The following is a 23,059-nucleotide window of genomic DNA, read 5'->3' as shown; positions in this document are numbered from 1 at the left end:
AGAAAGGCGTTAGAACTGTTATACATCAACAAGATGAAGAATTAAGATAAATACTCAGTTAAGGAACATTTGGCATGAATGTTTTATGAAGGCTTCTGCAGAGGGCAGTGGGGTGGCTCTTCTAACTGGTTGCTTTAGTTCTGCATTTACTTAATTCCTCAATACTGTTATCTGCTTTGGAGATAACATGGGGATCTTTAAGTGAAAAGAAACAAAACCCTTTGTTTATAACTAACATTACCAAAGCAGTATTGTGCAATTGTCAACTAATAAAAGGAGGCACCCTAGAGTAAAAATAAGATTTTCATGCAAACTGCACTTTTCATTCTAATGCTGACGGCATGCACTGCACAGATCTTGACTTTGGATTTTATAACTCTTATAAACCTTATTTTGGATACAAATAAATCTGTGGCATGTCCAGAGGGTAGCAGATTAGAAGAGATTAGGAAGACTGTGTGGTAAAGAATTTTTTTTTTTTTTTTTTTTTTTTTTTTTGTCTTTTGTCTTTTTAGGGCTGCTCCCGAGGCTTATGAAGGTTCCCAGGCTAGGGGTCCAATCAGAGCTGAAGTTGCCGGCCTATACCACAGCCACAGCAACACAGAATCCGAGCTGCGTCTGCGACCTATACCACAAATCACCGCAGTATCAGATCCTTAACCCACTGAGTGAGGCCAGGGATCGAACTTAAGTCCTCATGGATGCTAGTCAGATTCATTTCTGTTGAGCCATGACAGGAACTCCAAGAAATTTTTTTAATCTATGAAAATACTCTACTGTCACGCATCCTGGTTTCCTGGGTTTATTTCTGTCCTCTTCTCTGAGAACAGGATCCAATTTAGATCTCATTTTTATACACAGTGCCTTGACAAACACATGGTATTTACCTTATCATGTACCCTAGAATGAAAAGTTCAATCTTGTAGTGTCTGCCATAGTAGCCACCAACTATATGTGGCTATTCAAATTTAAATGCAAATTAACTAGAATTATATAAAATGTAAAATTCAGCTCCTCATTCTCAACCAGCCACAATTCTAGCATTCAATACCTCACATGACTGGTGACTACACTATAGGAGAATGCAGGTATAGAATATTTCTCTGGTCGCAGAAAGCTCTCTTGAACAGTGGTTGCCTAGAATACAATTTGTAGTTCTCACTTTTAAATATTTGGCTGTATGAAGATCATACCTGATTTTTTAAGAATGTTAGCAATTTGAAGAAATAATTACATAAGTTTTTATTTTGGAATTCTATTTACAATTTTATATTTTTAATGTGATTAAAATGAATACAGCAAAAGTATGTATTTGCAAAGTAGCTTCTTCTAAGTTGCTCATTTTACTCTGCCAACATTCCTGTATTCATTCAAAAGATATTTACTGAGTGCCTTCTGTGTGCCAGGTACTCTTCTGGGCTCTGAAACAAAACAAATAAAATCCCTGGCCTCATGGAGCTTACAGGGTACCCTGTGTGATGAGAGACAAACGTTGTATCTGTTTCCAGGTCCAGATACAAATATCTGTATACAGTATTATGTGCCAAACAGGGAACAAAATGAGACTATTCCAATTCTTATGTTGTTGCTCATTAAGAAGTCATAGAAAGAGACAAATAGTAAGAATATAACTTCTGATTTTAAAAGACATTCTCATCATCATCAAAAAAAAAAAAAAAAGCCTTGCAAAAAATGTAAAATATTAGTTCTGAAAAACTACATTTGCCTGACAAAGTGTGCAAAGGACACACATTTCCAACATCTCCATCTTCCTTCATGGGATCAGAGATTTGGCAGCTGGTTTTAGCCTTTTCAGTTTGAGTTTTTGCCCCACAACATCCAGCCAGGTAACCACTTCATCCCTAGCTTGGCACTCTAGGTAGCAGAAAGCTCACCAATTTAATGAACAGCAGGGGCACATTTTCATCAGTCCTAATTTTTTTTTTACTATTATTATTACAGTATCACATATTCTTATAAATTTCCAAATTAGAAGTTTAGAAACCACAGATAAAAATGTTAAATTAGTTGTATTCATGATACTGGAGAGACAATCACAATTGGCATTTGATATGCATTCTTCAAGAATATCTCACTCCCTCTCTCTCCATAATATATTTCTATTAAACCAAAATGGTACCATTTGTATCTTACTTTTTCAGACTTAACCATAAAGACTTTTTATTCAAATAAATATAACTCTCCATCACCATTTTAATAGCTGTGTAATATTACATCCAATGACTATATTCAATGTTTAAGCCATGATTGTTGGAAGATTACATTATTCTAAATGTTTCACTATCTTAATCAATACTGTGTTGACCACCCTTGTACATATCTTTGTGAAGCTGATTAAATTTCTGTGATCAAGATTTACAAGTGAGGAGTTCCCATCGTGGTACAGCAGAAACGAATCCAACTAGGAACCATGAGGTTGCAGGTTCGATCCCTGGCCTCACTCAGTGGGTTAAGGATCCAGCATTGCCATGAGCTGTGGTGTAGGTCACAGACATGGCTTGGATCTGGCATTGCTGTGGCTCTGGTGCAGGCCAGCAGCAACAGCTCTGATTAGACCCCCAGCCTGGAAACCTCCATGTGCCGCAGGTGTGACCCTCGATAGACAAAAGACAAAAGACAAAAGACAAAAAAAAAAAAAAAAAAAAAAAAAAAAAAGATTTACAAGTGAAATTCCTTGGTTAAAGTTTCTGCACATGTTTAAGACTTTTCATGCACATCACCAAATTCTATCCCTTATTCCAGAAGTTATGCAAATTTCCCTTTCCCCGAGACATCCATGCTACTCTTCTTGGGAGAACCTTACCTTTTCTCTACTTTTCACTCGTTGGTGCCCAGCTTGCCCCTGGGACAGCTGTTCTAGGGTGTGAAGGGAACTGTCAGGTCCCAACAAAGTCTCTTTCTTTGTAGACCTCACCTCCCTCCAGTATGGATTAATAAATAATTGTCAACCTGGCACCTAGAGGATCAATAGTTCTGCCCTTGATCTTTTACTGCTCAACCTCCTAATAGATGACTTGGAGGAAGCTATAAAAGCATGCTTGCAAATTCTGCTCAACATTTATTTAGTGCCTACCAGATGCCAGGCACGATGTTCTTAGGACATAGTTCACACGAGCTCTCTTCCTTGCCCTGGAGGAGTTCAGGGCACTATCAGAACGAGGAGGATATGACAGAGCTGGAGCTGAAGATTCCCAGTGTGGCTCACATAGGAAATGGCAGTATTTGTGGCAGAGGGCACCAGCTGCCCCATCCCTTTCACAGGCTGCAGCACGCTGATTGGGACACTCTGTTCCATTCAACAAATATTTACTGAGCACTGTCTGTGTGTCAGGGCCTGTCCTCCAGAAAAATCCCCTAGAAATGATTTTTTGACATGTGCTGCCCTTTCCCCCAGTACAGCCCCAGCGGAAACATGTTTCCAGCTACACTTGGGCCCAAGTGTCCTCTAGCTTAACTATGCCTCTCCCCGCTCAGTTATTTATTTTCTCTGACAATTTCCCGGGAGAATTTTGGCTGGCTGATATAAAACCAAATGCATTTTGTAGACTTCTAGGATCCAAACACATTAACCTTAAAGGGAGATAAGTTGTTTCAAATCCTTTTGGGAGGGGAACGTGAGGCACCGTATGAATGCCTAAGATGGTCATTCCAAACCTCCACTGTGAAGTATAAATTAGTCTGGAATAGAAAAAGAAGTGCTCCAAACTCTAAAACATTCAGCACTTGGTGATTGACAGACGATTCTGTTACTAATATTAAACATCCAGAAACTTCTAACCCGTGCTCTAAGATAGGCTCAGCCCTATGTCCTATTTCCTTCTGTGCCGTAACAGCCAAGTCTCAGAATTGCTTTTTCCTCAAAGAATGGGGTTGTTGTATAAACCAGGAAACCCTCGTGTCTGACAGGACTTGATACAAGAAATAGCTTTTCACTGTGGGCCTCTTGGTCTGATGTCCTGGTGGGTCAGAAGTACCTAGAAAATGTTACTGTACTTTGAATTGTTGGGCATTAGATGCCAAAATCAATGGCCCTTCTTGCCAGAGGTGTACAATCAGCTTGTGATTTGAAGAGTGAACTAGTGAAGCATCTCTTGTTCTATTTAAGGTTTATATGTTTTACTCCTTGTGCCTGTGCCTGACCTTTATTGGATGTCACAATCGTTTGTGGTTGATTGGAGCAGAACAGTTGATCTTTGTCTCTGGTATGTTTTATGAGCCATGTCTCACTCACCAGAGGTCGGGGAGGGTGCTAAAGGCTGGCTATGCCTTCTCACTTTTCTTTCCAGAAACTTAAGGCTGAAAGGGAAAGAAACCACCTCCCCTCAGTGGTCATGGCCATGAGTGGTTACCAACATTCTAAGTCTTCATTTTCTAACTCAAGTTCTGTTCATACTCTCCACAAACAGCCACCTCTGGGGATACCTTGGGCCTAGAGGTGCACACACTGGTGGTGCAGGACAGTTCACTCAGGAGGATGGCAGAAGGGAAAGGCCATGCAAGCCCTGGAAATGGGTGGGGGGTGCTGTTTCAGCAGGGAATTCTAAGGCCCTGGTTTGGAAGGGGAAGCCCTGCGCAAGTCTTAGGCAAGACCCCATAGCCTGTGGGCCCCTTGTCCTGTGAAGAGCGGCCAGGCTGAAGGGGACCAGAAAGGGCCCTTGAGAGCAGACTTTTTACTTGCATAAAAAGTGCAAGGGCCAGCACAGGGTCTATGGGCCATAATGCACACACACACACACACACACACACACACACGCGCGCGCGTGCGCACACACACACACACACACATACTCATACAGACACTTTGGTCTCTAATTGAAATTTTTATTGCGATAATTGTAGATTCAAATACAGTTGTGGGAAATTAATATAGGACTTGGACATGTTGGCTGGAGTATCCAACCGCATAAATGAAAGGTCCTTCCTGGAGTAAGATGAGAAGAGTGACAGGGTAGGCCCAGGGCAGAGGCAGGGACTCTAAATTGGCATCTGCTTTCCATGTCCTTGCAAGGTGTATTTGTCAAGAAAGGAGGATATAAGTGCCATTTAACAGTTTGTTAACTTGATTTATAACTTGATTTACAGACATCTGGCACGTGGGCCTTCCTCTTTACCTTTGCCCTGCACCCCTGCATCAGTTAGGTGTGAACCTAGGGCTGTATGGGGGAGGGTTAATTACCCCTGGAGATAGTCTGAAGGTCCTGAAACCTGTATTAGAATAGCCTATTAGGTCCCAGAAAACATTCTATTCCCCCCATGGAGAGTTTTCTAGGAGTCTGGCAGCCAAAGGAAGGGATTTGCTAGGAATATTGGGGATGGTTGTGGAAAATGGGGTTTGGGGAAGGATTCTCTCAGGAAGACTGAAATGAAGAACTCTTGTTCTCTTGAGATAAATGATCCATGTTTAGGAGTTCCCGTCATGGCGCAGTGGTTAACGAATCCGACTAGGAACCATGAGTTGTGGGTTCGATCTCTGGCCTTGCTCAGTGGGTTATGGATCCGGCGTTGCTGTGAGCTGTGGTGTGGGCCGCAGACGCAGCTCGGATCCCGAGTTGCTGTTGCTCTGGCGTAGGCTGGTGGCTACAGCTCTGATTAGACCCCTAGCCTGGAAACCTCCATATACCGCGGAAGCGGCTCCAGAAAAGGCAAAAGACAAAAAAAAAAAAAAAAAAAGATCCATGTTTAGTAAAACTGTCTATTTCTCTGCTTTGGGGTTTTCTTCTTTGCTCTTGTTCTATTGGGATTTCCCTTAGCATCCGAGTAAGATTCCAGGTGAAAAACTGCTCTATGTCTAGGCTGAGCTGAGAGACTAAGGGGAAATAAATCTTATCCTAGAAAGCTTCATCACTTAATCTAAAGAGAGAGAAAAACAAATTATTATGTTACCAGACTGAAAAGAGGAAGATGATTTAAAATAGCTGCAAGAAAATGGTCATAATTTCTTCCTGGTTTTAGCATGCCAAGCATCAAGTTCTGAATTGTTTGCACTGTCCTTGATGGGTGTGCCCTTCCGTAAGTTGTTTACTTGAATTTGTAGAACAAGTTCACCCACCAAGATAAGCATCATTGCTTCTAGGACAGGACTGCCTGAGTACGGCTGCTCAGGTTGTCTATTTGTATCTTTATTTCAAGTTCTTGCAAAGGTCCCTAGATTGCTGTCTCAGCATATGTGTTTGCAGTATTTATGCTCAATGGTAAGAGCTCTACTCTATCAAATTTACCATGCATCTACTCTTTGGCCAGAATTTATTGATATGTTACCATGACTCAGTGAAATGCATTCTTACGCATTCTTAGCCACACCAATTAAAAATAAGACATAGAGATCAATGGAATAGAAGTGAGAGTCCAGAAATAAACCCATATATCTATGGCTAATTGACAAAGATGCCGAGACAATAAAATGGGGAAAGAATAGTCATTCAACAAATGGTAGGAGTTCCCGTCGTGGCGCAGTGGTTAACGAATCCGACTAGGAACCATGAGGTTGCGGGTTCAATCCCTGGCCTCGCTCAGTGGGTTAAGGATCCAGCGTTGCCGTGAGCTGTGGTGTAGGTCGCAGATGCGGCTCGGATCCCGCATTGCTGTGGCTCTCTGGTGTAGGCTGGCAGCTACAGCTCCGATTAGACCCCTAGCCTGGGAATCTCCATATGCTGCAGAAGCGGCCCTAGAAAAGGCAAAAAAAAAAAAAAAAAAGGTATTTTTGGATATATTTGGATATCCAACAAGCAAAAGAATGAGTTGAAGCAAAAATTAACTACAGATGGATCAGAGACCTAAATTTAGAAGCTAAAGCTATAAAATTCTTATAAGAAAATAGAGGGGTAAATCTTCCTGACCTCACATTTGGCAATGGATTCTTAGAAACTGCATAAAAAGTACAAGCAACCAAAGAGAAAACAAATTGGACTTCATAAAAATGTAAAACTTTTTTTGCATCAAAGGGCTGCCAAGAAAGTGAAAAAACAATGCACACGATGAGAGAAAATATTTGAAAAACATGTATCAAATAAGAGACCTATATCCAGAACATAAGAACTCTTAGAACTCAATAGCAGAACGACTAACCACTACATTTAAAAATGGGCAAAGAACTTGAACATTTCTCCAAAGATATATCAATGACTAACAAGCACGTGAAAGATGCTCAACATCATTAGTCATTTTAAAAAATGTAAATCAGGGAGTACCCGTCGTGACTCAGTGGTTAATGAAACTAGTATCCATGAGGACTCTGGTTTGATCCCTGGCCTTGCTCAGTGGGTTAAGGATCCGGCATTGCTGTGAGCTATGGTATAGGTCACAGACCCAGCCTAGATCCTGCATTGCTGTGGCTGTGTTGTAGGCTGGCAACTGTAGCTGCAATTCAACCTCTAGCCCAGCAACCTCCATATGCTGCAAGTGCAACCCTAAAAAAAAAAAAAAAATGTAAATCAAAACCACAATAAGGTATACTTTATACCCAGGAGGGTGGCTACGATTAGAAAAAACAAAATTAAAAAAAAATGAGGATTTCCCATCATGGCTCAGCAGAAACATATAACTAGCATCCATCAGGATTCAGGTTTGATCCCTGGCTTCACTCAGTGGGTTAAGGATTCTGTGTTGCCATGAGCTGTGGTATAGGTCACAGACGAGGCTCACACCCTGAGTTGCCGTGGCTATGGTATAGGCTGGCAGCTACAGCTCTGATTGAACCCCTAGCCTGGGAACCTCCATGTGCCCCACATGTGGCCCTAAAAGACAAAAAAAGAAAAATGACAAGTGCTGGCAAAGATGTAGAGAAACTGGAACCTTCATTCTTTGCTGGTGGGAATGTAAAATGGTGCAGCCACTGTGGAAAACAGTTTGGCAGTTCCTCAAAAAGTTAATCATAGAATTCCCATATGATCCAGTATCCTAGAACTGAAAATAGGTACTCCAAGAAATATGTGTACATGAATGTTCATTACAGATCTATTCACAATAGCCAAATGGTGGAAAAAAACCCACATATCCCTCAGTGGATGAATACATAAACAAAATGTGGTGTATCCATACAATGGTATATAACTGAGCCCTAATACTACAGTGCATACTCATTCTGCATCCTACAATGTGGATAAACTTCCAAAACATTATGCTAAGTGAAAGAAGCCAGACACAAAAGGTCACATAGTATATGCTTACACATATATACTTTGTCCAGAATAGGTAAAACCATAGCCATAGTGGCTGCCAAGGGATGAGGAAAGGGAGGAATAGGGAATGATGGCTTCATGAGTACAGAGTTTCTTTTTGAGGTGATGAAACTAGACAGAGGTTTTGGAACTAGACAAAGGTGATGGCTGCACACACGGTAAATGTACTAAATGCCACTGAACTCTATACTTTAAAATGGTTACTTTTATGTTATGTGAATTTCACTTCAACAAAATCAAGGGAAAAGATGACAACAACCAGCCCCTCCCCCTCCCTCTGTCCCCACCCCTTTTTCAGATACTTCTGTGGAGCTGCCTCTGTGGGAATGAGCCCCACACCCTCAGGTTGGTCCTTCAGGTGCTTAGCGCATCCTCAGGGCGCAGGAAGTACAGTGCAGGCTTGTCCTACTGTTAACAGGAGCTTAAGAAAGAGTCACACACATACCAGGGCCCTCCCTGGTCTCTCTGTGTCTCCCCTCTTCATCTTCCCCCTGACCTCTGCCACCCAAGTCTTGCATGTTGTATCAGGACTGGCTCAATAATTTGTGGAGCCCAGTACAAAGTGAAATTGCCAGGCCCTCTGTGAAAAGATTAAGAATTTCAAGATGTGGAGGGTGTTCCCTGGTAGCTCAGCAGATTAAGGATCTGGCATTGTCACTGCTTTGGCACAGGTTTGACCCCTGGTCTGGGAACTTACGCATGGTACAGGCGTGGCCAAAAAAGAAAAAAAAAAAAAAAAAGAATTTCAAGACGGGTATAGCAGAGCATCCAACAAGCAGGCTCTTCATGTCTGAGCACAGGTCATGCACTCTGGGGTACCCCACCCCTCTCCTGTTCCTGACTCCCTCATCACCTTATAGCACTATACAGACTCCCTGTCTGACAACCATGAATGCCTATATCCTGTCCAAGCTGCCTCAGACAACTCAGCTGTCCCCACAGAGCCATCCTCTGAAGCCAGATCAGTTTCATGCCGTCCCAGCCTTGTCCTTCTCACCCCCTCCCTCACATTGCTTGGCACAGTTTGCCTGAGCCTTCAGCAGGTCCAGCAGCCACCTTGGCTGCCTCCAGAGCTCACTGTTGGAACAAGAGGTGTGGGCTCTGAATGTGAGGTGACTGGCAGGAAGCATGGCAAGACTGAGGCTCTGGACCAATGGAGGAGGTCAGGCCTGGTGATTTCTAAGTCCCCTTTAAACCCTAAGAGTCTACATTGAATCTGGCACCATTATTCTCTATTTTCACAGATGAATAAACTGAGACTTAGAGAGGTTAAGTGACGTGAGCAAGGTCACACGGCTGATTCATGTTTCACTTTGAATCTCAGTGTAACTTGGAAAACTTAAGGTATTTTTTTTTTAATTTTGTTAATACTGGCTCATGTATAAGTTGTCCATATTCACAGCTTAGTGATTTCTAGGACTCTGTTCAGATCAGGACTTTTTTTCTTCTTTTTAATAAGCTTTGCTGGCTAAGTTTCAGTTTCATTAGTTTCATTTCATTTTCTATCATTTAAGTTTCAGTTCTGTTCTCAGGATATTCTCTTTCCCTTTGTAGTGGTATTATCCGATCCTGTTTATTATAATTGTTCCTTTGTGCCCTGGAACCTGATTAAGATGAACCCCATTAATTCTATGGCAGATATTCCTAAACAAGATGTTTAAACAGATTTAAAGCTTAGTTCCATGCATATTTGTTCTAGCTTTAAGCAAAATGTATCTATTTTATTAGTACCATAAATTTGCCCAGTAGTTGCTTTGGTAGCTATGTATCCATGGCTTAACTTACCCCATCTGTACATTCCTTGATATTAAAAGGCCACTAAGAATCTCTGACATTCTGATCAGCCTATCATGAGTGAATTACATCCATGATTTCTGCCTCTGTCAGAAAAAGGACTGATGGAAAACTTCATGAACTTGCAGGGATTCTGGCTGTAAAGTGGAGAAAAGGAGACTGTGTGTATCCATATTCACAGCTTAGTCTCAAATCTATTGAATCCAAACAGCCCAAGGACTCCATGGACAACATGAACTGGAAAGTTTGAGGAAAGGACTCAAAATAGTGACCACGTGGTTAGAACACTCTTCAGACTTGATGGCACTTAGGGAAAAAGAAAGACTGAACTTTCTATTTAGGCAGCCACACATACTTCAGGCACTAAATCACTAAGATATTTCGACTCTAAAAAATTCGTTTGAAACTTAAATCCTTGATACCCCCACATTTGAAAGTACCTTGTTTTCCTTTCCAGAATTAATATATGCTCCATTTTGACAATTTGGAAGACAGAAAAAGTAGAAAGAGAAAAAAAATTCAAACTGCAATTTTGTTGTTAAAAGATAACTCCTCTTAACATTTTCGGGTATTCTCCATTTATTTTTTCTTAGTCATATTTTTGCATATTGTTTTGACCATGCTGCATGTAAAATTTTATATCCTGATTTTTTTCGCTTAACATTATATTATAGTATTTCCCTGTGTTCTCGTATAGCGCATTTGCCCATTCACTTATTTTTGGACATTAGTATTACAAATTATCCTACTATGAACATATTTGTATATAAAGTTTTTTTAAAGAGTTATTTCCTCAGAAGTCATCCTCAGAAATAGGTATACAGTTGGGCCCTCCCTATCTGCCAGTTCCACATGTACAATTCAACCAACCTCGGATCAAAAATATTTGGAAAAAATTAATTCCAGAAAGTTCCAAAAAGCAAAACTTGCACTTCCTGTAAGCTGGCAATTATTTACAGAGCATTTACATTGCATTAGATATTATAAGTATTTTAGGGATGATGTAAAGTATACAAGAGGGTTTGCATGGGTTATAGGCAAACACTGTGCCATTTTATGTGAGGGACTTAAATATCCTCAAATTTTAGTGTCCAAACGGGTCCTGGAACCTGTACTAAGTGATACAAAAAAATTTTTTTTAAGATTCTTGACACAGGAGTTCCCTTCATGGCTCAGTGGTTAACAAACCCATCTAGGATCCATGAGAATTCGGGTTCAAGCCCTGGCCTCACTCAGTGGGTGAAGGATCCAGTGTTGCCATGAGCTGTAGTGTAGGTTGCAGACACTGCTTGGATTCTGCATTACTGATTACTGTGGCTGTGGCCAGCAGCTGTAGCTCCAATTCCACCCAGCCTGGGAACTTCCATATGCAGCAGATGCGGCCCTAAAAAGAAAAAAAAAAAAAAAAAAAAAAGAGAGAGAGAGAGATTCTTGACACATATTGTCAAGTTGCTTTACAAAATGGCTGTGGCAGTTTACAGTCTAAAGTACCCAATTTAATGTGAATGTTCCTAGCAAAATCAGCTACTTAAAGTTGTTTAAAGCAAATATTCCCTTAAGAGAATTTGCCTCGCATCTTATTTTTACAAAAATACCCTTTATTTGGCCTCTGCCTTTGAAAGCTTTTTAGCAGTTCACTAATGTGACCATATTTGAATTTAAAGATCAAGCTTTAATCAGTTTATTTTTGTGACAGAGGCATAGAGAGATGTTTAAAATGTGGTCCATGTCCCACAGGATAGACAAGAATTAGGCCCAAAAATAACTGGAGGAAAACAGGGTTGCTGAATTGGTAGTAAGGGCTCCAAAGTCAGAGGGAGATGAGATTCACAGGCACTGGAATGGTTGGGGAGACCGGTGAGTTCTTTTCTTCTGGTAGGTGGAATCCGATACAGAAGAATGGTCAGACCTAGATAAATACAGATGAGATGAGGAGGGCCTTTTAGCCTGGGAACACAAGATGGACAAAGAAGGGTTGTCAAAAAAGGAAATGATGCGACATTAGGCTAAATTTTACAAGTGATGTAGGCTCTATTTGTACACTAAATTATGATAGTCTATCTCTTGATTTATAATCATAGAAGTCAGTTCACATAAGCTCATCTGACTGTAGAGCTGGAAGAGACCTCTGTTCAACCCAGTATCTTCCATATTCAATGTTTTTCAAAAGAGGAAGTGGACAAAAGCAAAGACTTAGAAGCTTTGTGTTCTAATTCCTAGGGCAATGATCTTTCTACTGAGGTCCTACAAACAGGCACACCAGAAGAGAATCTGATAGAGCTCAGGTTTATTAAATGCCTTATATGTTTACACACACACACACACACACACACACACACAGAGCCTTCTTACAGAGCCTGGAAAAATAATTGAGGGAGGAGGGTGCCACATAGGTTATGTATAGATATGAAGAGGGGACTGAGTTTTGAACAGCTTTAAAGTTTAGTTCCATACCCAAATGAGAGTATTTTGGGTGGAATGATTAAATGGTATAACTAATTATTGGAACTATTTGTGTCTTGCATACTTAAGTATATTTAAAGCATGTCTACAAATATAATCATCATATAAATTAAACTTTTTCTTTAACACTTTTTTTCTTTTTTCATCTTTTTAGGGCTGCACCCACAGCATATGGAAGTTCCCAGGGGGTCTCCCAGGGGTTCCTAGGGGTCAAATCAAAGCTATAGCTAACAGCCAACACCACAGCCACAGCAACACAGGATCCAAGCCTCATCTTCAACCTACACCATAGCTCACGGCAACACCAGATCCTTAACCCTCTGAGCAAGGCCAGGGGTAAAGCCCACATCCTCATGGATATTAGTCGGGTTTGTTACTGCTGAGCCATAACAGGAACTCCTTTTTAACTCTTAGTAGGAGTTACTCTGCTAAATTTTATGAGGAATGCAATAAATAATAAGATGGAAGAGGTGGCCCCAAGCAACTCACAATTTAACTGAGAAAATACTGTAGAGAAACATATTATCTATACATACAACATACAAACGTGCAAAATTATTTGATGCAGATAACTTTTGCCTATCTTTTATTACCTAACCAGTGTCTTACAAACAGCGGGTACTCAATACATATTTGCTATTTAAATAAAGAAAGGAAGGAGAAATAGACCATCTCCAGGTAGGATAGCCATGGGAATGTTCTTGAAAAAATGAAGATTTGAGGTTGGCCATTGTGAGTGGCTAAGATTTAGAGGAATGAGGAGGAGATAAGAAACATTACAGATAAAGAATGAAACAGAAGTCTAATAATCTGCCTATTCTTGGCAAGTTGGATAAACATGCTCTCTGATCACTAAAAACTAACTTTCCAAAGTAGATAGATAAATGTAGCATAATAAGGCATGTGAACATACACATAGCATAAAATTAACAGTGCACCTCACTAAGAGGTAATTTTTAAATCTAGAGAAAAAATATATTCTAAAATATAGTACTGAAAAATAAAAAAACTATGTCCTCCAAAAAATAAACACAACAAAAAACGCAAAATAAGAACTTTCCCCCAATTATATTGCTATAAACTACAATAGTCCAGAATGGAAAATACACTATTTCCTGAATGGTATAAGGGATATTAATAATTTAGTGATCACATAGTTGCAAAATACTGGCGGGTACTGATTCTCTCCTGGCATCAAAGGTATGTAAATTCAGTTCTGTGTGATTGCATGCGGGCAAAAGTGTTACAAATACACACAGATCACTCATCCTGCACACAATACCTTTGCCCCTAAATAAACTTCTGCACCTTTTATACAGTGAAAGAATTAGAGCTACAGGTACTACTTCCTAAAATATAAAGGCTTTCCTTCCTCTTTGAAGAATTTTATTTATTTATTTATTTATCTATTTATTTATTTATTTATTTTTGTCTTTTGTCTTTTTAGGGCCCCAACCACAGCATATGCGGATTCTCAGACTAGGGGTCTAATCGAAGCTACAGCTGCGGGCCTAAGCCACAGCCACAGCAATGCCAGATCCGAGCCATGTCTGTGACCTACACCACAGCTTATGGCAACGCCCCATCCTTAACCCACTGATCCAGGCCAGGGATCAAACCCACAACCTCATGGTTCCTGTTGGATTCATTTCTGCTGCACCATGACAGGAACACCTAATTTTTTTTTTCTTTTTGCCACACCTGCAGCATGTGGAAGTTCCCAGGCCAGGATCAAACACACACCACAGCTGTAACCAGAGCTACAGCAGTGACAACACTGGGTCACTGCAAGGGACCGCAAGGGAACTCCCCCCAAAATTTTAAACAGTAAGAAAAGATGTGCTATTCATAGATGCAGAACACACGTAAATAGTTTTTGATATAACTTTTTTCCATTAAAAGCATTTGTGTTACTTTGAGTGAAAAGGGGCTTAATAATTATCTAATCTAAATCCTAAAACTTTCTCATAGATGTATGTAGATATTTGATAACATAATGTAAAGGACAGAAGGTGGGGGAGTGTTTACACTCTCTAAATGGTAAATGAACCTACATATTACAAAGTAAATGAACCCATATATGAACTTAAGCAGTGGTAAATCAACCTATACGGAACAAAGTTTTGATGTTTTGCTTGAAGTGGAAACAATAACTAAAGTAGACTAAAACGTTAAGGATGTATATTGTACCCTCTACAGAAACAACTAGAGGGTAAGGGGTAAAGCAGGGGCAGGATTGCCAGAATAACCAAGGGAGAAGCATGGAAATCTTTCCCCCAAATAAGCAATGGTAAAATTGGACAAAATTATCAAAAATAACCATTTCAATACTCTATAAATAGAATAAGTCGAGAAGAATTTATTTGAGATAACCACTGAACTTCAGTAAGATCAGTGGAAGTTTGTGTCATTTTAGCCTGGGGTTGCTTCCATCCACCCCTTCCCCCAGCTCCATGGAGAGATAGTTCTACTCAGGTAGCGCAGGTTTTGAGAAGCAGCTGCCAGGGGGAACAGAATCTAGCAACATATAGAAAGAATGATACTTTAAGACCAAGTGGGATTTATCCCAGGAATGCAAGGTTGGTTCAACATCTAAATATCACTTAATGTAATACACCATAAAATAGCATAAGGCCCATAAACTACATGATCACCTCAAAAGACCCAGAAAATGCATAGGACAAAATCCAATACCTATTCATCATAAAAACTCTCAGCAAGCTAGGAATAGAAAGGAACTTCTGCAATAATAAATGGTATTTACGAAAAATGTATAGCTAATATCATACACAGCAATGAAAGTCTAAAATTTTTCCCCATTAAATTGGGCATAAGGTAAGGATATCTACTCTCACCACTTTTATTCAACATTATGCTAGAAATCCTAGCCAGTGCAAAGAGGGAAGGAAAAAAAAGCATACTAATCAGAAAAGAAAAATAAAACTTGTTTTTATTCAGATTCATGATCTTATAGATAGAAAATCTTAAAACACCGACATACACAAACACACACACACACACACACACACACACACACACACACACACACCTACCAGAAAGAACAAGTCAGTAAAGTGTGGGATATAAGATCAACATATAAAAATCAGTTGTATTTCTACATACTAGCAATGAACAACCCAAAAATAAAATTAAGAAATCAAAATAAAATTAAGAAGAAATCAATAGTCTTAGCATCACCAAAATGACAGCATATAATTATTCTGCACAAATATGCACACATATATATGTACATACTCACATACATATGATCAAAGGAAAGTATTGGAAATAAATTGTATAATAGTTACCTGTAGGCAGTGGAATTATGGCTTATTTAAAATTTTTAATTTTAATCAAATATGTGGTTTTTATCATCAGGAAACACATGGTAATTTATCCAGTATCTAGATGGTATAGTGGAGTTCCCATAGTAGTGCAGCAGAAACGAATCCGACTTGGAACCATGAGGTTGCAGGTTCGATCCCTGGCCTTGCTCAGTGGGTTAAGGATCCATCGTTGTCGTGAGCTATGGTGTAGGCCACAGACGAGGCTCGGATCAGGTGTTGCTGTGGCTCTGGCATAGGCCAGAAGGAACAGCTCCATTTAGACCACTAGCCCGGGAACTTCCATATGCTGTAGGTGCAGCAGTGAAAAGACAAAAAGGACAAAAAAAAAAAAAAAAAGAAAGATAGATGGTATAGTGGTTGAAAACATAGTTTTGGGTGACCAACCAAGATTTAAATTATGTTTCAGTCACCTTTTAACATGAGATCTTGGGGAAATAGCTGAACATTTTGGTCTTACTTTCCTCGTGTATAAAATGGCATCTATATGAAGCACGTTGCAAGAATTAATAGAAACTGTATAAAGTAGTATAAAAGCACACAACTCAGTACTCAATAAATGGTCTTTATTACTGTTGCTATAGCTTGTTTAGAGAGACTTATGCCTTGCTGTGGGGAAAGAATTCTTTTCTCCTGGCTGTTATTTCCTTGCTCTACCTGACTTTTTCAAGTCATTAGAGTAGGGAACACTCTGGCCAATGGGATTAGGTGCAGTTAGAGATAATCATGGCAACTCTTTGCATTACTACAGCATCTGTATGTCTGAGTCATTCAATTCTTAAGGTCATTGCTCAAGTTCATAGGCAGGATGTGCTAGTGGTAAGTTGTGATGCAGACATGGCCAGAGCTGTCCCAGATGGGGAGCAGCAGCCAGGATGAACCCACAGTGTGATTTACTTCCTTGCCATTGGACATTTAAAGCTTGTGAGACCTTGCAGCCAGAGAGCTAAGTGTGGATGCAAAAAGGGTACTGGGAAGGGATGTTGAGAACTTGATAATGTGCATGTGATTCTTAATTTAGAACCATGCAGTCATCTCCAATATGGCTGACTGCCCGAGTCACCAATTGTAGCCCAAGACTCCTCAGAGTCAAGAAATGACAATATAGTTAAATTCCTCTACCATTTCTAATCCTTCTAGCATCATCACTCAAAGTAGATAAAATTGAAATGGTTCTATAGGTCATCCAGATTTCAGTAGCAATAATGGCATATACCATAAGTGTGGTAATCTTACACAAGCACAGTTAAATCTGAAATACTATAGACCTATGTAGATAGAAGTTTAGCATCTGCAAGTTTAGCTTGCATTTCTGTAAAATAAAACAGTTCTCATGTCTTTTTTAATAGTGAGATATTTGAGACTTATGAAAAACCTTTAAAGTTGTAAATGTTGATGGAACATTTTGAGTACAAATAAAGATAAATAAATTTTGACTTGAGGTTTAATAGCAAAATAAATATTTTTGAATACTTCAAGAAAGACTATAAAAACAGTGATCTTATGTACAGATATGGTCTGAGATAAATGTGGCAAGAGTACGGTTTAATTTAGGTTATATTTACTTAACTAGTGTCTACATAGTTCCAAGATAATCAGTTGAAAAAGTGCAAAATAAAACAATTATTTTTCTACATCATAAACAAATCAGATTTTTTTTTTTTGTCTTTCTGTCTTTTTAGGGCCCCACCTGCAGCATATGGAGGTTCCCAGGCTAGGGGTCCAATTGGAGCTGTAGCTGCCTGCCTATGCCACGGCCACAGCAACGGGGGATCCAAGCCATGTCTGCAACCTACAGCACAGCTCACCACAACGCCGGATCCTTAACCTCCTGAGCAAGGCCAGGAATCGAGCCTGAGTCCTCGCAGATGCTAGTCAGGTTCATTAACCACTGGGCCTCGATGGGAACTCCCAAATTGGATGATTTTTAATTGACTAATTTTTAAACGAACTAAAGAAATCTACCATTTATTTTGGCATTTCAACTTATTTTTCATTTTTAAATAAATCATTAAATCTCCTATAGCATCAGTTGTTTATATCAGTTGGGTCATATAGCATCAGTCATGAGGGGAATTCCCAAGAATAGTATTCTTAAAATGGTTTGTTTGGGGGAGTTCCCTTCGAGACTCAGGGGAATCTGACTAGCATCCAGAAGGACGCAGGTTCAATTCCTGGCCTTGCTCAGTGGGTTAAGGATCTGGAATTGTCAGTGAGCTATGGCGTAGGTCACAGATGCAGCTCAGATCTGGCATTGCTGTGGCTGTGGTGTAGGCCAGCAGCTGTAGCTCCAATTCTACCCCTAGCCTGGGAACCTCCATATGCCACGGGTGTGGCCCTAAAAAGAAAAAAAAAAAAAGTTTGATTGGATCTAAATGATTTTAAGTTTCAACAGTATATAAATTAAAATTATATAAAAGAACAAGAACAGTAGGCTGTTCAAGTTACCATATGTAGGCCAGGATCCAAGAAAATGATCTTATTTGTTTACCCCCAGTTAAGTTCAGGGAGAATGACCCCTCTAACTAAAGGTACAAGGGACTAATAAACCAGAATGTCAATATATGTATTTCATTGTGGGGTATCTCATACTTGGAAGTGAGTTATATGTCTCTGTTCTCCAGGGTATCCTGTTTCCCATCACGAAGTCAATGAAACAGAATTATTAATCAAAATCATAGTGTGAAAATTGCATGATCTCAGAGGTTTTTTTTTATGAGGCCAAGGGAAAAGTCCAAAGAACTAAGTCTCCTCCAGGACAGAGTATGGAAAAATCATATCCACCAGTTAACGATGGCTGTTTTTTGTTTGTTTGTCTTTTTAGGGCCACACCCACAGCATATGGAGGTCCCCAGGCTAGGGGTCTGATCAGAGCTACAGTTGCCATCCTAGGCCAGAGCCACAGCAACACCAGATCCGAGCCGCATCTGCAACCTACATCATGGGTCAAGGCAACACCAGATCTTTAACCTACTGAGAAAGGCCAGGGATCGAACCCAAAACCTCATGGTTCCTAGTCGTATTCGTTTCCTCTGCGCCACTACAGGAACTGATGGCTGTTTAACTTGAAAGTTCTGCATCAACTTTAACAAATAGACTCTCAGTTTTCCCTATTTTAGATTACAAGTGGTCTCCTTAAATTGCTTTTGAAAGAAGGCAGATAATAACAAATAATTAAAATTACTTTGGAGTTCCTACTGTGGCACAGTGTGTTAAGAATCCAACTACAGTAGAGTTCCTGTTGTGACTCAGTGGGTTAAGAACCAGACTAGTATTCATGAGGATGTGGGGCCTCACTCAGCTATGGCGTAGGTCGCAGATGCCATTCAGATCTGGCAAATCTGACTATAGTGGCGCAGGTCGCTGCAGGGGCACGAGTTCGATCTCCCCCCTTCACAGTAGGTTAAAGGATCCAGCATTGCCGCAGCTGCGGATTCAGTCCCTAGCCCAGGAACTTCCATATGCTGCTGATGCAAGCTATAAAATAAAAAATAAAAAAGTAAAAAGATTATTTCATTATAATGTACTCCACATTGAACACCACATTCTTCTTGTGCTTTACCATGATTGCATGTAATTCAGTCCCAGTGTGATTATTTTGTACTCTTCTTTAGGAATATTTGTCTGAGGATGACCTTGCTTGCATTTGGCTGTGTCCCAGGTTTCCTTCAGAATGCACTGACAAACTGACTCTTGGGACACCTTATGACTCTGCAAGCCATTTCAAGTTGATTCCAACCAGTTTCACTCTCCAGTTTTTTTGAAAGTTAAATATATTGAGGTAAATGCGGAAAACCCATTCTTCAATAAGCCTGTGTGTTCCTCTTAGACATCTTGTCATTCTATGTTACATATAGTTTTAAGGGCACTTTAATTAATGTTTTGTCCCATTGACAAAACCAGTTAATTAAACAATTTTTTTTTTTTTTTTTTTTTGTCTTTTTAGGGCCGCACCTGCAGCATATGGAGGTTCCTAGGCAAGGGGTCTAATCAGAGCTGTTGCGCTGGCCTATGCTGGAGCCACAGCAACACCAGATCTTTAACCCACTGAACAAGGCCAGGGATTGAATCCGAAGCCTCATGGTTCCTAGTTGGATTCATTTCCGATGCGCCACGACGGGAACTCCTACTTCAACAACTTTAAGTGTGCTAAACTCCATCCATAAATTTAACAAATTTTAATTTTTTATTCATCCTTTGGATGTGTATTTGTAAACTGCATTTTTCCAATTTATTTTGGGGAAAAAAAATCACACATAAAGAAAGGTGAAATTGTACATTCACCCATATACCCTTCACCTAAATTTACCTATTTTAATATTTTGTCACATTTGCTTTCAATATATAATTTTTAATAAAAAATACATTGTAGATATCATGACATTTCAACTGTCAGTCCTTTGGCATGAATCAACTGAAAACATTTTTCTATATAGCCGTAAGGTCCTACCCAAGAAAGTTAGCACTGATACAGTAGCCATATCTAAGGTAAAGTCCATATTCAAATTTATCTAATTATTCCCAAAATATCTTCTAGAGTTTTAAAAACCCATGATCTAATCATAGATCATGAATTGCTTTTGGTTGTCATGTAATCTTAGTTTTCTTGAAGCTAGAACAGTCCCCTGCCTGTGTTTGCTTTCATGATACTGATATTTTTGATGATTCAGGCCAGTGCCTCGAATGATATCCCCCAATCCAGATTTTGTCTCATTTCCCCATGATTAGATTCAGTGTAAACATTTTGGCAAGAATACTGCAGAGTGTGTATTTCCAGTGACATCCATGACATGAGAAGGAATGTTAGACTGTTTTATTATTGGTGATTCTAATTGTGACCACCTAGTTAAGGTGGTATCCACCAGATTTATTAACGTAAAAGTACCACCCCTCCCTTTTAATTAAATGAGGTGTTATTTTGAGGACTTGTGAATGTCTTGCTTCCCAACAACGTTGTACCCAGTGGTGAAAATGCTTGGATCTATGGTTATATTTGGTGTTTGCAAAATGGTACGTTCCTTCTGAATTTTTTAACTGGCATTCTTATATAGAGAAGAGCTTTCCATGCACCCTCCTCCACTCTTTTTTCTTTGAGAATCTCTATGGACTTGGAATCTTTTTTTTATTCACCGGCACCATCTTAGTCAATATTCAAATTCTGCTAAATTTGGCCAATGGGAGCCCATTCATGTACCATTTTTTTTTTAGCCACGCCCACAGCATGCAAAAGTTCCTGGGCCAGGTAAGGAATCTGAGCTACAGCAGTGACGATGCTGGGTCCTTAATGCACTGGGCCACCAGGAAGCCCCTTCATGTACCAATTTTATAGTTTATTAGCTCATGTGTCCTTTTGACATACTCCAATCAGTATGGGTTTCTGAACAATTGTCAAAAACTGTGGGCTTTTCTGATTGGGTAACTGCTTAAGATTCCTGGAACTGGCAGTTATCCTCCAACACAAATAGAGTCTTTGGGAGAAGGCTGGATATGTGAAGAAAAAAAACAGGCTTCTTTTATAAAGGTGAAAGGGCAAGAGATGGTGGGTTTAAGGTGAGTTGACAATCAACAGCTCATTAATAGTTTAATGTTACCATATATTTAAAGAAGTACATGAATTCAGCAAATTCCATTCCAGAGAATGCTGCTGGAGCAGAGGTTACATTTCTATCTAGCAAGCTAAACTTCCAGGACTTCAATTCTACCTCTCCACAGGTCCCTAGAAGGCTGTGTTTTTTTCGGGGGGGGGGGCAGGGGGAACAACACCCTTTGCCTTTTTTGGGCAGTTGGACAAAAGGTCTATTTGCAGAACTATCACTGAACCACGCAAGTGCCTAAGATCATTCAGTTCCTTAATTTCTTTTTTTTTTTTTTTTTCTTTTTCTCTTTTTATGGCCACATCTGAGGCATATGGAAGTTCCTGGGCTAGGGGTTGAATTGTAGCTGCAGCTGCAGGCCTACGCCACAGCCACACGGGATCCAAAACTGAGCCCCCGAAGCTTGAGGCAATGCCCGATCTTTAATCCACTGAATGAGGCCAGGGATTGAACCTGTATCCTCACAGAGAAAACATGAGGTCCTTAACCTACTAAGCCACAACAGGAACTCCAGTTCCCCAATTTCTAACACAAATCAGCAGCCTGAGGATTTTCCAAACCAAACCACTTTAGAACAAAGTTTATTTCTGGACAAGCCTCAAAGATTGGTGGATTTCAGAGTTTCTCCAAAAGTTTTGATGTGCAAGTGGGGGAATTTGAGCAGCCTGGTCAATCTAAATCCTTAAGAACCTTTCTGACAAGAGGGACCATAACTCCAGTGAGACTCTAAATTTTACCCAGCACTAGTCTTCCAGAAAATGTGCCAGACACCACAGTGTTGGGTATGGATTTCCAACTGACCAATGAGAATACTGTCACAGGGTCAATACCAAGGATTTCTTTTTATTTCAAATCTGTCATATTGGGTATTTTTGTAAAGCTTACAAAAACTTATCCTTTTAACTTTAAATATGCAATTATTTTTTTTTCCCTTAAGTTGTCTATCAGTGAATACCTGTGGGTATTTTGTTTTTTTGTATGTGTCATTTTAGGGCTGTACCCACGGCATATGGAAGTTCCCAGGCTAGGGGTCTAATTAGAGCTGTAGCTGCTGGCCTACGCCACAGCAACACCAGATCCGAGCCTCGTCTGTGACCTGCACCAAGACTCACAGCGACACGGGATCCTTAACCCAAGGCAAAGGATCAAACCTTCCTCCTCATGGATACTAGTCAGGTTCGTTTCCACCAAGCCGTGATGGGAGCTCCTAGAACAGCTTTTTAACTGTAATCTCTAAAGACAATTTAATATTTAATTTCTCTCAAAATAAATGCATGACCTAACTAAAGGAAAATTTGTGACCTACCTAAACAAAAATATGCTTTTGAGGTAACTTAAACCCCTGACAACTTAAGTAATCAAAAATATAGATTGTTAAGTACAATGACTCTGGACACAGGTTGGTTGCTTCCCCAGCACCCATGTTTCCCTCTCCTTTCCAACAGCCCCAAACTTCTTTTGGGGGACCCATATGGTTCTGAAGAATCTACTCCACTTCTCTGGCTCCAGAATTCATAGGAATGGGCATGTAATCTAAGCCAATTCAGTTAGAATCAATCTCAGGACTAGCCTGGCAATGTTGAGATGAAGATGTTTTCTCTTCCCTGCTAGTTGTGAAAAAGGCTCCAGGTAACCCCAGGAGCTATTGGCAGTTACTTTTGGATCC

At 40.0% G+C, this 23,059-nt stretch overlaps 1 protein-coding gene across 9 annotated transcripts in view; it reads right to left on the bottom strand.

Annotated features, from left to right (window-relative positions):
• Nucleotides 1–23,059, bottom strand: part of LOC146406843 (uncharacterized) — a 103,532-nt gene that overhangs the window by 78,201 nt on the left and 2,272 nt on the right. Inside the window, exon 2 of one of the 9 annotated variants that reach the window (XR_014815895.1) lies at nucleotides 9,697–11,939. The exons of 7 other annotated variants lie outside the window; for them this stretch is intronic. The gene's annotated coding sequence lies outside the window, so the exon portion shown is untranslated. Of the gene's footprint in view, nucleotides 1–9,696; nucleotides 11,940–23,059 lie in introns of those variants that run through there. One more of the 9 variants, XR_014815902.1, reaches the window with a different exon arrangement.

This window comes from Sus scrofa, chromosome 1, assembly GCF_054392235.1.
Source record: "Sus scrofa isolate SSC_HxYL_T2T_F1_AM1 chromosome 1, Sscrofa_HxYL_maternal_Yorkshire_Landrace_v2.0, whole genome shotgun sequence".
Taxonomy (NCBI): domain Eukaryota; kingdom Metazoa; phylum Chordata; class Mammalia; order Artiodactyla; family Suidae; genus Sus; species Sus scrofa.
The sequence above is the reverse complement of the archived record's forward strand: the minus strand, read 5'-3'. Positions and strand labels throughout refer to the sequence as shown.